The sequence below is a fragment of the Oryza sativa genome, chromosome 10 (assembly GCF_034140825.1).
Source record: "Oryza sativa Japonica Group chromosome 10, ASM3414082v1".
Taxonomy (NCBI): domain Eukaryota; kingdom Viridiplantae; phylum Streptophyta; class Magnoliopsida; order Poales; family Poaceae; genus Oryza; species Oryza sativa.
The window spans coordinates 18616868-18631462 of NC_089044.1; the positions used below are offsets into that span (position 1 = coordinate 18616868).

General features: G+C 39.6%; 1 long non-coding RNA gene and 1 pseudogene across 1 annotated transcript; both read right to left on the bottom strand.

Moving 5' to 3' along the window:
- Positions 1-62: 62 nt before the first annotated feature.
- Positions 63-7357, bottom strand: LOC107275298 (uncharacterized; annotated as a pseudogene).
- A 3620-nt stretch (positions 7358-10977) lies between these two features.
- On the bottom strand, positions 10978-14028 carry LOC107278315 (uncharacterized). Its single transcript, XR_010737045.1, has 6 exons — positions 14006-14028; positions 13451-13571; positions 12456-12545; positions 11890-12121; positions 11625-11723; positions 10978-11534 (listed from the first exon to the last, which is right to left on the bottom strand). It is a non-coding gene; the product is annotated as an uncharacterized lncRNA (long non-coding RNA).
- Positions 14029-14595: the final 567 nt, after the last annotated feature.

The following is a 14595-nucleotide window of genomic DNA, read 5'->3' on the forward strand; positions in this document are numbered from 1 at the left end:
TGTCAAAAACTCGAAACGATAATGTAATTCAGAGAGGCATCATCAAGCAGAACAACACAGGCTGATCAGCAGATTAACATATGCTGAATTTAAAGACACCGAGATGACAATATATAATGGCAAATGCTTATACCATCCATGCATAAAAGTGGTTCAGAACATAACATTACTCTCCAGTTCTACATAGATAGATAGCATGGCATATCTTACATTTTTCTCAGCGTCCATTGCTCAGGTCATCTTAACTACCATAAGAATACCATTGATCAGACAAGTTCTTTGTGATGCTACCATAATTTTATCATAGATAGTTTGGCAGGTGTTCTTGCCAGAAGGATGCAAGGGCATTGTTTCTTCCTCAGACCACAATCTGACTCTCACTGGATGACCCGATGATGGTGATGTCTGCCTTGACAATGCAGCTTGATCCGACAAGATCCTTGAGTTTGTTGAGCGCGATGAAGTTGGACCATCCCCAGCCATTCTTACTAGCAAAGACAAAGCGACCTGCGATTGAGACAAACTAAGAATGAGATGCTGCAAAAAAATGAAGCAGTCCCTGCATATAAATTCATTCCACAGGATCTGTCATGGAAAAGCTGAACCTGAAACTTTGTGAAGTTGCGCATTGTTTTGGTTCAGGATGGATAGTGTCAGTTCGATCATCATCCCAGGCTCTGGAAGGAGCTTGTCCCAGGATTGCGGGAACAAGTACATGGAAAGGGAATTAGTGCTGTACTCATCACCACGCGGATACATTCTGATGAACCTGGGACCAAACGAGTTCAGTGCTCATGCCAGGGGAAAATATACCATATGACTCTAGGTTCATCGGAAGATAATGTTGTTGATACATATGTCAAGTGGCTGTTAAATAGGATTTAACTATCAGAAATAAGATATGTCGTTTATGTTAACAGACTAGAAATATTGTTCCCTAACTGAAAATATACTACCGTTGGAGTTATTCAGGTCTATTGCTTAGAGATAAATCCTAGATAATTTAACTGGAACATGGTATATTTGCAGTACGATATACAGGACATGGAAGACAACTACCTTTTTCTAATTGAATCCACTACTGATGTCAACTGCCAAGAACAACTCAATGTTTCTGGCCAGCATGAAATTAGAAATCTAATTTGTGATAATGAACAAATTGCACACAGAAAGGACCGGTAACATATAAACATCAACAAAATTGTAACCAGAACAGATGCATACCATTTGCGTCTGCCAATTTCAAATGCAGGTGAAAGGACCGATGGCTTCAAATCCAACTCAGGGAAGTTGTTCATGGTCCAGGTGTAATCCCCTTTAGTGAAATCCTTCTTCTGGAGGAAGAGATTCTGAACAGAGACAAACTTCTTCTTCTGGAGGAAGAGAACCTCTGAACTTTAACATTCTTCTTTTTAAGAGAACGGCACACATCTATTTGTAATATCTCCACACCAAGGACACAAGTATCATCAAGCAGATACTCAGATGATTTCAGTTGGTCTTCAAGGGAAATCAAGCATATATTCCTTGAGTGTGTGTTCTTGACGTCGAAGTTGTAGCTAGCTGCTCATGGTTAAAATGTGGCAATATTAGAGAAATGTAGTCTAGGCTGCAACATAAATAGACCTCACAACAATTGAACATTTGTTCTTAAGAGGGGGGGGGAATCATGTATGCACTATACAACACTACCATATGTTAACTGCAAATATCGATAGGTTGATGAAACCAAAGTTGGTAGCATAAGACAACACAAAGTGAATTAAACAATGTGGAAACTATTTGATCATATATATTTACACATTGAATTAAAGCGGTGGAATTGAGATAATATGTTCAATACTGCTCCAAATTCAGGAAATTACCTTTGACTACAAGAAAATTTCCCTTCGAATGGTTGTACATTGACAGCACGAACACTGCATTCATGGTGTAATCTGGCTTAAAGCTTAGTCGGGACAGCACAAGAGAAAGAGCAACATGTGGAGTTCCATCACCAAGGGTTTTATGCATTGGAGACACTTTCAAGTACCTGTATAATGAGAATCAATGAGCATAATACCAACTCAGATTAAAAATCAAGGCTGAAGTAATAACAAATCCTAATTTCTTCATTCATCCTATCAAACATCCCCTTGCAATTTCCATTTTATAGGGCGCTGAGACTAATTACTTAGCTACATTGATTTTTTTAAGGGACGTGAACATGTAAGACTATTTCGCAATTCTTATTGTTTATAGGCAACTATTTTATCTCTTGAACATATCAAATGAACTGATGAATGACGCATGGTATCTGCCTAGTCACATGCAGTTTTAAATCTAATGCATATTACCGCTGTAGTGTCTTCACAGCTATACGTACCAGTTGTATCCAGAGCAATGAAATGCAGCAGACTTGGCTGCTAAAGCTCCCCTCTGAAGTAGCGCTGAGAAGCCATAAACCTTCCATAAGAACACTGGATTATGGATCTTTACCAGCAGTGCATCGGCTGAAATCAAGATGTCAAGTGTATTAACTCAAACTACACAAGGGAGAAAGGAAGAGGAGTTACTCCCGTGTAAGGCAGGAAATCTGCTGTTGTGTATGTCACATCATTGTTTGGTCCACATATAAGAGCATATCTAATCGTATGAGAACAAAGACAACTCCGAAAAACTATCCGTTCTTTGCAGTAAAGTCAGAATTAGTACATAATACTATTTTTTGTCAAGTCAGCTGATGAAAAAGGCCGACCAAATTTCATTAAGATTAGGGAGGTATAGGTTATAGTAATATTACATCGACAAGTTGTCGAAACCAGTGTGAGATTGATAGTAATCCCACCTCAAAGGCATGAAGACAAAAACCTTCACACTACAAACACTTAGTCATCAGAGACAATGAAAAACTCTGCTTTCTTCCACACTGTGATCTCGTCCTTAATGTCACCAAAGATAAGACAATGAAAAACTTTTTGGACCACCAGAGGAGAACTCGTTTTCGCTTGATGAGTCCATAATTGGTGATATGGCTCAAGTTTCACAAGCTGAAAATGATTTGCTTACTGCTCCTTTTTCGGAAGAAGTGAAAGAAGCCATTTTTGCGATGGAGCATAATAAAGCTCCTGGACCAGATGGTTTCCCAGCTGAATTTTACCAAAAATTTTGGGACATTATTAAGCATGACCTGATGAACCTTTTTAATGAATTCCATACTGGTAGCCTCCCAATTTTCGGACTAAATTTTGGGGTACTTACTCTAGTTCCAAAAGTTAAAGAAGCAAATCAAATCCAACAATACAGACTCATATGCTTGTTAAATGTCAGCTATAAAATATTCACTAAGGTGGCTACAAACCGAATTAGCTCGGTTGCTGACCATTTAGTGAACCCGACCCAAACTGCTTTCATGCGTGGACGAAACATTTTAGATGGAGTCGTCATCATACATGAAACAGTTCATGAGCTACATAGGAAGAAGTTGAGTGGGGTGATATTCAAAATTGACTTCGAAAAGGCGTATGACAAGGTTAAATGGCCTTTTCTGCTACAAACTCTGCGTATGAAAGGTTTTTCACCCAAGTGGATATCTTGGATTGAGTCTTTCATTTCCGGGGGAAGCGTGGTAGTCAAAGTCAATGATGACGTCGAGCCTTTTTTTCAGACTAAAAAGGGCCTTCGGCAAGGAGACCCTCTCTCCCCAATCCTATTCAACTTTATCGCTGATATGCTAGCCACATTGATAAACAGAGCCAAAACACAAGGGCAAATTGATGGAGTCATACCACATTTGATTGATGGGGGACTCTTCATTCTACAATATGCCGATGACACGGTGCTGTTTATGAATCATGACCTTGAAAAAGCTCAGAACATGAAGTCAGTGCTTCTAGCTTTCGAGCAGTTGTCGGGTCTTAAGATCAATTTTCATAAAAGTGAACTGTATTGTTTTGGTGAAGCACTTGATTATAGTGATCAATACAACCAGCTCTTTGGCTGCCAGGTCGGTAACTTCCCATTCCGTTATCTGGGCATTCCGATCCATTATAGGAAGTTGAGAAATGCGGAATGGAAAGAAGTGGTCGAGAGATTTGAGAAGAAATTGAGTAGCTGGAAAAGAAAACTTCTTTCGTTGGGAGGACGACTTACTTTGATTAACTCAGTACTTAGCAGTCTCCCAATGTATATGATGTCATTCCTTGCAATTCCTAGTGGGGTACTTAAAAAACTTGATTACCTTCGATCTAGGTTTTATTGGCAAGGGGATGGACATAAGAAGAAATATCGGCTTGCTAAGTGGGACATTATTTGTCGTCCCAAAGAACAAGGGGGGCTAGGAATTCATGACCTCGAGATAAAGAATAAAGCGTTGATTAGTAAGTGGTTATACAAACTACTTACCACCGATGGAATATGGCAATAATTGCTACGCAATAAATATTTGGGATCACAACCTTTATCTCAAGCCTATTGGAAAGCGGGGGATTCACATTTTTGGGCTAGTCTTATGAAGGTCAAACAAGACTTTTTCCGTTTTGGATCCTTCAAGATTAGGGACGGCTCCCAAGTTAGGTTCTGGGAAGACAAATGGTTGGGTAATGCCTGGTTAAGAGAACAATATCCTTGTCTCTATAACATAGTTAGGCATAAACAATCGACTATCGCACAGATTTTCCAAACCAATCCTCCGTGCTTTTCATGGCGACGGGATTTAATTGGTGCAAAACTAGCTGCTTGGCATAACTTATTGCCTCGCATAGCTGATTTGATTTTGGTACAGGAGCAAGATGAGTTTCACTGGAACCTCACCCCGAATGGGGTCTTCTCGGTCAAATCTCATTATCTAGCTCTAACACATAGCGGGGTTCCGAATATCAATAGACGGATTTGGAAGGTGAAAGTACCCCTAAAAGTTAAAATCTTCCTTTGGTATTTACGTCGGGGAGTAATTCTCACCAAGGACAACCTTGCTAAGAGAAATTGGAAAGGCAACAAGACATGTTGTTTCTGTCACAAGGATGAAACTATCCAACATTTATTCTTTCGGTGCCGCTTATCTCGCTTGGTGTGGTCTGTAATTCAGTTGGCTTCTAATCTGAAACCTCCTCGCAATGTTGGTCATATGTTTGGGAGTTGGCTATCATGTGTCCCCAAATAAATGAGGAATCTACTTTTGATGGGTGCAACAGCTCTATGTTGGTCCATTTGGCTAAGCAGGAATGGAGTAATTTTTGATAACAAGATGTGTCTTCTCCTTTGCAGGTTATCACCTTAATTACCCGGTGGCTACGTACCTGGGCTATCCTCCACCAACCGGGACTGCGGGATACTATTATGGTGGTATCTTGACGTTTGGACCAGGTGGCACAGGAGTTTTTTACCCAGGAGCATGGGTGGCGGTCTAGTCTACGGATTGATAGCCACTAAGATATACGGTGGTATCTCGACAGTTGGACCAGGTGGCACAGGAGTTTTTTTACCTAGGAGCATGGGTGGCGGTCTAGCCTACGGATTGATAGCCACTAAGATATATGTTTCTGTCAAACTTTGGGGCTTGGGAGATGTTCTAGTTGTTTCTTTCTTCTTTTTTGGCTGTGTGCATTTTATGCAGAGGCCAAGAGTGACTCAGTTTGATTGTATCATCTTGATGTAGTTAACTAAGTCTAAATAAAGCTTTCATTATCTAAAAAAGATCCGGCCAATAGTATGGGAACACTGATTGAACACGTGTGAATTTTGTTCTTTCCAAATCATCCAGCAAACAAGCATTACCATGGTATCAAAGTGTTTCCTATACAAAACTACATGCCAATCATCTTGATGTAGTTAACTAAGTCTAAATAAAGCTTTCATTATCTAAAAAAGATCCGGCCAATAGTATGGGAACACTGATTGAACACGTGTGAATTTTGTTCTTTCCAAATCATCCAGCAAACAAGCATTACCATGGTATCAAAGTGTTTCCTATACAAAACTACATGCCATAACCTCATGGGCCATGGCCCATGGCACAAGTAATTAACCACTGCCAACATATTGTAGCCAAGATTACACCTAGCCAGAGTCAATAGGCAGTGATTATGAAAACTAGTAGTTCAAGCCTCAAACTCATATCTATCTATGCCATTTGCTATACCTTCTGATAAATGAGACCAAACCGCTCAACACGATGACAAAGGTAACTAGTTTCCAGGAACTAAAATTACAATTTTTTCTTGACATTTTATTTCTACATGGAAATATCAGAAATCTGAAACAGAATCGACTGACACCACTGGTGAACCGTGTTCTGTGCTTCTACCACAATAATTTCAGTAGCTAGTAGGTTAGTAGCAAGCAAAAGAGATTAAGAATCTCGAAGGGAATCCTTACGAGCACTAAGGCAGGAGTTGCCCATAGCTTTTTACCACTTCGTCTTCTTGGGAATAACCTGTAAATGAAATCCATCTTCAGCCAATAACGCAGAGCTAGGAACTTGAACAATATTGCACATTTCAGAAAGAAAAAAAATGTTTGTAACATGAGGATCCTCAACAACAGTGCATATCTTTATTAAGAATCCTAATTCTATAGGATTCTTAATAATCTTGACCAAGTAACCACCACAAGAAACAAGAATACACAAACACGAAAAATTGAGGATCCTCATGTTACAAAAGGCAGGTGCTTTATTCTTAAGCAGTCAGATCAAAGAACCACACTACACTCTGGAACGTCAACAAAGCCAAGAACTTGCATTGCACATTGCACACACAAACCACAAGCCAATAACCTCCAATAGAAATCAAGAGCTAATAATTGATCGAAGAATCTTGCACACTATAAAAAACAGAGACGAGCCATAGAACACAAGAATCCTCAACGGCAGACCAAATCAAAACTGCAAATCTTATAACCAAGTTATTTTTTTTTAGAATTTTATCTTATAAGCAAGTAATAACCGGGGAGTACAAGAAATACACTGGAAAAAAAAGAGAGAAGAAATATCAAGCGGTAGAAACCCCACTTCCACTCGAGCAGGCAGATGAAACAAATATACTCAAAGAAAGCCAGGAACTTTTATTGAAAAAATCAACTAAACGAGAAAAGGAAAATCCCATCCAGAAAGCCAAGAACCTGCATGAATCGAAATCCCCTCCACTGTTGAAACAACCCCGAAACACCGTAACCGCTGGGCTCACAAAACGATTGGAAAAATTCGCTCCTTTCTCAGCCTCTGACCATCAAACAGAGCACGCATACTCCATCCCTCAAAGGCACGAAGCTTTTCTACGGATCGGGAGAAGCGAAGGGAGGAGAGGGGGGCCGAGATTTGTGGGGGGAATGCACATACCTCGCACTCGCAATCACAGCAGCGCCTCTTCCTCGCAGACGTGGGAGGTGAAGCCCTGGGCACAAGTGGGGGTTTTATGGAGGTGAAGCAGACGAGGAGGAGGGGTAGAACCGTCATTTCCGATCGTACTTTGCTGGACAGGTGTCCCAACGGCACCGAGGAAAAAGGGATAGAAATAGTCACAGAAATTTCGGATCTACTCAGTATTAACTATAAATCATCTATGACCAATACATACAATAGTTGCTTACTATACTGTTAATATTTGGTTCCACCTGTCATATACACATTACGTCTTGGAGTCCGTGCTATAGCTGGCTATAGATCTGTAGCTCGATGCTCTTCTCTCTCCTCTTTTATCTCTTTAAAATATGTTTATAGATTATTTATAATCTGCTATTGTACCTGCTCTAAGGGTACCGTCATATCCGATTGTTATCTTTTCTTTTTTACGATATGTTGATTTTATTTTTTCTGATTTCTTGTTACATCGTATTGCTATCGATATTGAGTAATTTAAATAATAAATATGATCGACTACCAACCAATCAAGCGTGGTTTGGCTCACATGTTACCTTCTCCACCTATCTCTTGCAGAGTTGCAGCAGCAGTAGTATTTTTTGAAGTGAAAACCGAAGACCCACTATTAAAATTTCACATATTTGATCAACATTTTCAGCAATAGTTTCAGGTGTTCCTTTCTGTGGGCGGATTGCATTTTGGCAATTCTCGTCCCGCCTTCGGCAACGTTGGTCGATGTAATAATTTTGTAACCTGTACTCTCTTTATCTTAATGAAATTTGATTGGACTTATCTTCGGCTGACCCAGCAAAAAAAAAAAATCAACTTTGCAGAATATCTGTAATGGCATTGCTTTGTGTGCATGTTCAGAACTTCAGACAAGAGTTGCAGTGGTAATATTTTTCAGGTGAAAATCCAACTCTTAGTCCACTGAAAAGAAAATTGTGATAGAAAAGAAAAATTCTACATCTTTGGCTGTGTTTAGATCAAAACTTCCAACTTTTTCCATCACATCAACCTGCCATACACATAACTTTTCAGTCATATTGTACCAATTTCAACCCAAACTTCTAACTTTGAAAGGAACTAAACACAGCCTTTGATCACAAACAAGGCCAACCGCTTCAAATTTCTATAAGCAATGTCATCACAATTCTAGCCTGTTCTTCAGAAATGGCATTGCTTTGCGTGCATGTTCAGAACATCAGACCAAAACCGGTAATGTTTGAGGTGCTAGCTACCTTCCTCCTCAACGAAAATGGAATCGCTTCTGGTGCAGATGAACATACGAAGTTCCCACGAAATTTCGCAGCAATTCCAGGCAAATTTTCACACTGAATCAGTACATTTATAGGCAAAACACAAAAGCTCACAGTAGTTGAGCCTTCTCTTTTCGGTATAAACTCAGCATGTGAGCGAACCTTTTCTCGTCAGTCTGATTTGGCTTCTGTTTTTCTCTCATCACTGACTGAATTCACGCATTAATTGTGCCGCCGATCAATCTGCTAAAGATCGTCATCGTTGTCGAACAGGAAGGAAATAATTAAGCTTCACTTTATTTAATGATGCAGGTGTTTAGCATTGATTCAGAAACTTCAGAAGAAAAAGAAGGAAACCATGACTGTCCAAACAATGTGAAAACAGGGTGGATTCGATCACGCGTGCTCGAATTGCTCCTTCACATGCAGATTTTACACCAATGAAGAATGGATGCAAAGAGGTGGTTAAAATGATTATCCTTTCTAGTGAGAAATCAGAAATTTTTGTGACGAGAGAAAATGGAAAAAGCCATGCCATTTCCGGATTTGTGTTGGTGAAGAAGGAAGTGATTGTTCTTCAGAGTTAAGCGGGTGGTTTGCACTTTGCAGTTGCTCTTTTTTTTAAAAAAAATCTGGTTAATTTCAGGATTGAAATAGTACAATAAACACATACCAATTTTCAACTTTTTTTTTCAGCCCGGCGAAAAAAATTTATAGCCCCACGAAAATTTTCAACTTTGTAAAACATTTTCTTCCCTTTTACTACAAGGTTGAAAATAGTTAAAATACGTTGTAAAAGGGAAGAAATATTTTATACACTTATCCAATTCGTCAGGACTTGAACCTCCATAAAAAAAAAACCCGCCTTTGGCTAGGGAGCAATTTTAGGTACCAAATGTTAGATGGTAAAATTGCTCTTGGCTAGGTCTTTTTTGCTCAACCTCCAATCTAACATCCGCCGCTGAAAAGGCATCCCACAGTTCTGGTTCTTCATATTTGTAGAAAAGTTCAGGGTTTTCTTTTAAACTTTTAAGCAGCATGTGCTGATCGTTAGTTGTTGTTCTTGTCTTTCTTGGCGAGAAATTATCTCTTAGTAGTTGCAGAAATTGAGGGTGAAATGTATTTTTAGACTTCTTGGTATTCAGAATTCAGTGTGTTTGTTGATGTTCGGTTATAATTGTTCTATGAAGATTTTTCAACTAAAATTTGAAGATCCTTTTGTGTTCTTCAATCTACATCATGTTATGATTGACTGATGTCTGATGATCAATCTTACTTGAAATGGCAAAGGAACCGGGGAAGACGAAGAATCCGAGCCATGGGCAACTCATGTTTTTGTGATAAGGTTGTTGTCAAGATGTTAATTCGAAGTTAAAATTCATTTATTTCACTGATCAACTTTGTATTCTTTATTTGGAAATACAACATGCATGCATCTACATTTGCTCATGGAGACTCTTCTGGCTCATATCGGTTGTTAGTTATAAATGCTGTGATATGTTTACTCTTGTGCTAATTTCAGCTAATGCTATGCTGGAGTACATCAACAAACCAACTTTCAAGTAATTACTTGAGGAGATTTACCAGTCAGCTCTCACATTTTTCTCCTGTGGGTACTAGTAATATGCCCGTGCTAAACGCTACGGTGCAACTCTATTTGTCTATAATAATTTTTAAAATTTTCATGTTTCGTAAAAAAAATATTATTATATGAACTGTGCATTTGAGTTTTAATTCAATTTATGTCATGCATCAAATATATTGCAAGTAAAATATAATAATAGGATATACCAATATATTTATACCCCATGTCATAATGCATAATAATATGATATTAAAGATATATGATAATGCATATATATGTGCCTTAAGATATATGATAAACGTGACAGATCAAAGGCACTTAGGTTGAGTATTGCATATAAGTATTTATCATGGGTATTTTAGTTGTTAATGGGCCATTACAGGATTTGGGCCATACACATAAGTTTGACATCTAGCAGTCCTTTACTCCTTTATCGTGACTGAATAGGCAACATAATAGCAAATTAGCAATACTGGTTTCTTATGTTAATTATATTTGCTTTTTTTTATACGCTTTCATGTTCACAAATCAATATTCATGTGATTGGTCAGCTCTTTAAATTAATGGAGCCTTGAAGCAAATAAAATATGTTTGATCTAAAGCAAAAGAATTACAGAAATCAATAGTGCTACACATGACTAAATATCCAACACATGACTAAATATCCAACGTCAGGAAATTGGTGTGTGATGTGTCTCCTTATATAAAAAGACATGGAAAACAAATATAAAGGGACATTACTATTCATCCAACCGTGCCAAACAAATACAAAGTAGTTCAACAGGAGGTAGAGCACATTTGTATAGGTCCCAGAAATCAACTGAATCACAAGCAATATTGAATAGGCATCATAACAAAGTTTCATCAAATTTGGTTGCATTTCACAAGCAGTACTTAATGGACCTGAACGACATTGTGTACTGAATTTTCTTGTGTAATTCACAAGAAATGTTATTTTATTGTAAGGCCAAAACACAGTAGCGACAATACTAAATCATGGTTCCTTCTCGGTTGCTTCATCGGAGACGTCGTCATTGCAGATCTTCATTGTTATCTCGATGGGAGAAGACCAGCGAGGATCATACCCTTCTCCCACCTTCCTTTTCTCATCGCGTCCTTCTTCTACCTTCTTGGACTTGAAGTCTTCCATGGAACTCTCAACATGCCGGCAGCCATCACGTATGTACTGAAACATCATCATGATGGCATTCGCGTGGCCCATGTAATAATTCCCCTTGTTTGGTGTTTGCCCTGACGAAGGCTGCACCTTCGCATCATCCTTGAAGTTCATTGACTCCTTAGGTGTGGCTTGATGTGGTGAAAAATCCACATCATACATGGATGCCATGCCTTACTACAATACAGAAGAAGTAGGAGATCAATAGGTGCAAACTAAAGTATATAATAATTTCCAACACAAAAGAGATAGATTGGAGAACGATACCAAGATGATGAGTTGAAGTTGAGCAGTCGTATGCAGCCGGCTAAGGAGGATCAGTAATTTTTTTTGGATCACACTCCTTCACCCACATATATATATAGGCTAAGGAGGATAATGTTACCATTGTTGTTATCATGATATTTATGGTTTATGGAAAGACATAACAATATTGCCTTGTATGTCTTGTGAGTTGACATGTATGGGCATGTAATACATGGAAATATTGCCATAATAGCAGCTGACAGAGATTTGGATATGATTTGCTAACCTTTACTCTCATCTGCTGCAGGATAGCGTAATTGACAGAGATTTGGATATGATTTGCCAATAATATCCCAAGCTTGCTGCTACGACTGCCGCTCACAACCATCAACTTGAAATTCCAAACTCCTAAAAACCAAAATCTATAGAGTTCATTTTTTCGATTGCCAGGTTTCTGAAATTTTAATCTCTACTCCTGTAAGTCGGTACCAGTAACACCAAGTTGAAATCATGATTATCTGCAACAAGGCCGGAAAACAACCAAAGTTTTGTATTGATGCTTCAGTAATTTTTCTGCTCTATATGAAAAAATAAATATGGTTCAGACTATTTATCATTTTTTCACCAGTACATGACATAGCGGATACACAATCTTATAGTGGCCTTCCATGTGGGGTCTACGTAGAGATAGTAGGAGTGTGTGTGTGTGTGTGTGCGCGCGCGCGCGTTATTTGATCGTAAAGATAATACATGATCACAGACCCAAGATCCACAAACTAAAGAGATAATACATGATCACAATTTAGTAAAGCAGTCCCTTTTAACAACATCGTTTTAGAGTAACTTTGATACCTTGAATAACTGGAGTGAAGTAGTCACCAGCAGAGCAGGAGTCCTCAAATATTAGATCCTTCAATCAGATTTTTTCTGATTCATGCAACACTGTAAACGTAGGATACAGGGAAAATTTAATAAATGATCTGTGAAAGAAGATAAGTGCCGAATGGTTAAGAGATCAAATTTCACCCGGATGGAAAAATATATTACTTTTATTGATATGGCATGAAAAGAAAATAAGAAGCCGTCTATGGAGAGCAGCCACGCTATCAATCACCAACAAAAAAAAGATCTATAAAAAATAAATTAGTGTACTGCATTGCACACAGTAAGTTGCCATTTTATCATAGGCGACGTATTTTTCACTTTGTTCAGAAAAAATAGGAACTACATGAACAATCTATTTAAATCCATGGTTGTGGAAGTGCAGCAGGTTAGGCTCGTAAAAAGTGGTTAACTCAAATACCAACACTCTTCAGTTATTTGCCCTAGAGAAAGAAAAATAGGTTCATCTATCTTCTGTAGAATATAGCCATTTATATGAACTGAACGACATAAGAATTTAGAGTCAATTGCAAGAAAAACAAATGGTACTGCATATACCATCAACTTCTTAGATCCCAGATCGATTAGGATAACCGGGCTTTAACAGGGAAGCATATATGTGAAATCAAAATGTTGATCTGTCAATATACTTGTTCACAATGTGATGTGCATGTCACACTGTGAAATCAAAATCATTAATGCATGACTACACTGTGGTGTGCATGTGAAATTGAGCAAAATTGCAGTATTACATTTGGAACAGGGTTAAGCTTTTACAAGAAAAAGATTTGGTCAATCCCTCGAAGAAAATATGGTTGGCACAGTAATCAGGGCATTTTTTTTTCTTGATTTGCAAACCGGATGCAGGCAATTTTAAACATCAGATTCTACAACAGTGCGAAGATTGACCCACGGAGTATATATTTGCACTATTTGTAAGGGGTAATCATTATGAAAGAAATTACCTATACCAAACAGAAATTTAGTAGAATCAGCCAAAAATTTCCTTGATTGTGCAGCAAACAATAGCAGTTGACATGGTGTCCTGTCAGCCTGAATTTTTCTTCGACAACCTGAATTTTTGTCCTATAGATTAAATCATTTGAAATGAAAGGTTAAGTCAGTTTGCTAGATAGAAGCAATCACATAGAAAAATTGACACAAAAGAATTATCTGAGGCGGGCCATTTCTTCCCCACAATTTTACAGTGAAAGATTGACGATAAATGTTAACAAGATGTGAAGTATCTCATCCAATGACAGCAATGAAACCCAAAAAAAAAAAAATCGTACCACACGAATGAGATTAACATGTGAAATTTAGTTGAAATGCAAAACAGGCTTTGGATTAGAGTTTTGCATCACAGATATCCATGCACAGTGAACAATGTTTAATAATGAACAATGGGGATTTAGTCAACAAAGGGGATTTCTAAAGCCATTATGCATCTCTATGAATAAACGATACCCTGCCCCGTATGCCTCCTCATGTACAGGAACGGGATCGAGAAGCACTCTTACCTTGTTCGCAGGCAGGATGACGGCTTGCAGGGTTGAGGAGCCCTGGATCAGTGGCGGCGCGAGGGACCGAAGCCGGTTCGCCTTCGAGGTCGGGACGGTGATGGAGCGACACAGCGACGGCGCCGACGGGGCTGCGGGCTGCGGCGACGTGGAGCGTCGTTGGAGGGCAGGCCCGACCTCGCCTCCTCCAGCCGTCACGCGGAATCTGCCATCGATGGAGGGCAGGCCCAACATCGCCTCCTCCAGCCGTCGCGCGGAATCACGCCCCTATGGCGGAAACAGACGGTGATGCGGCTGCGGCGGCGTGGATCGGGGCTGGAGGGCAGGCCCGACCTCACCTCCTCCAGCCGTCACGCGGAGTCCGCCATCGATGGAGGGCAGGCCCGACCTCGCCTCCTCCAGCCGTCGCGCGGAATCACGCCCCCATGGCGGAAATAGACGGTGATGCGGCTGCGGCGGCGTGGATCGGGGCTGGAGCGGCGACGTTGGAGTCCGGGGGCGTGGTGGAAGGGCGAGACAGTGCGGCGCAGCGCGGTGCGACGGTCGACGGGGGCTGGCGGTGGCAGTGACGACGGTTAGGGTTGGGAATC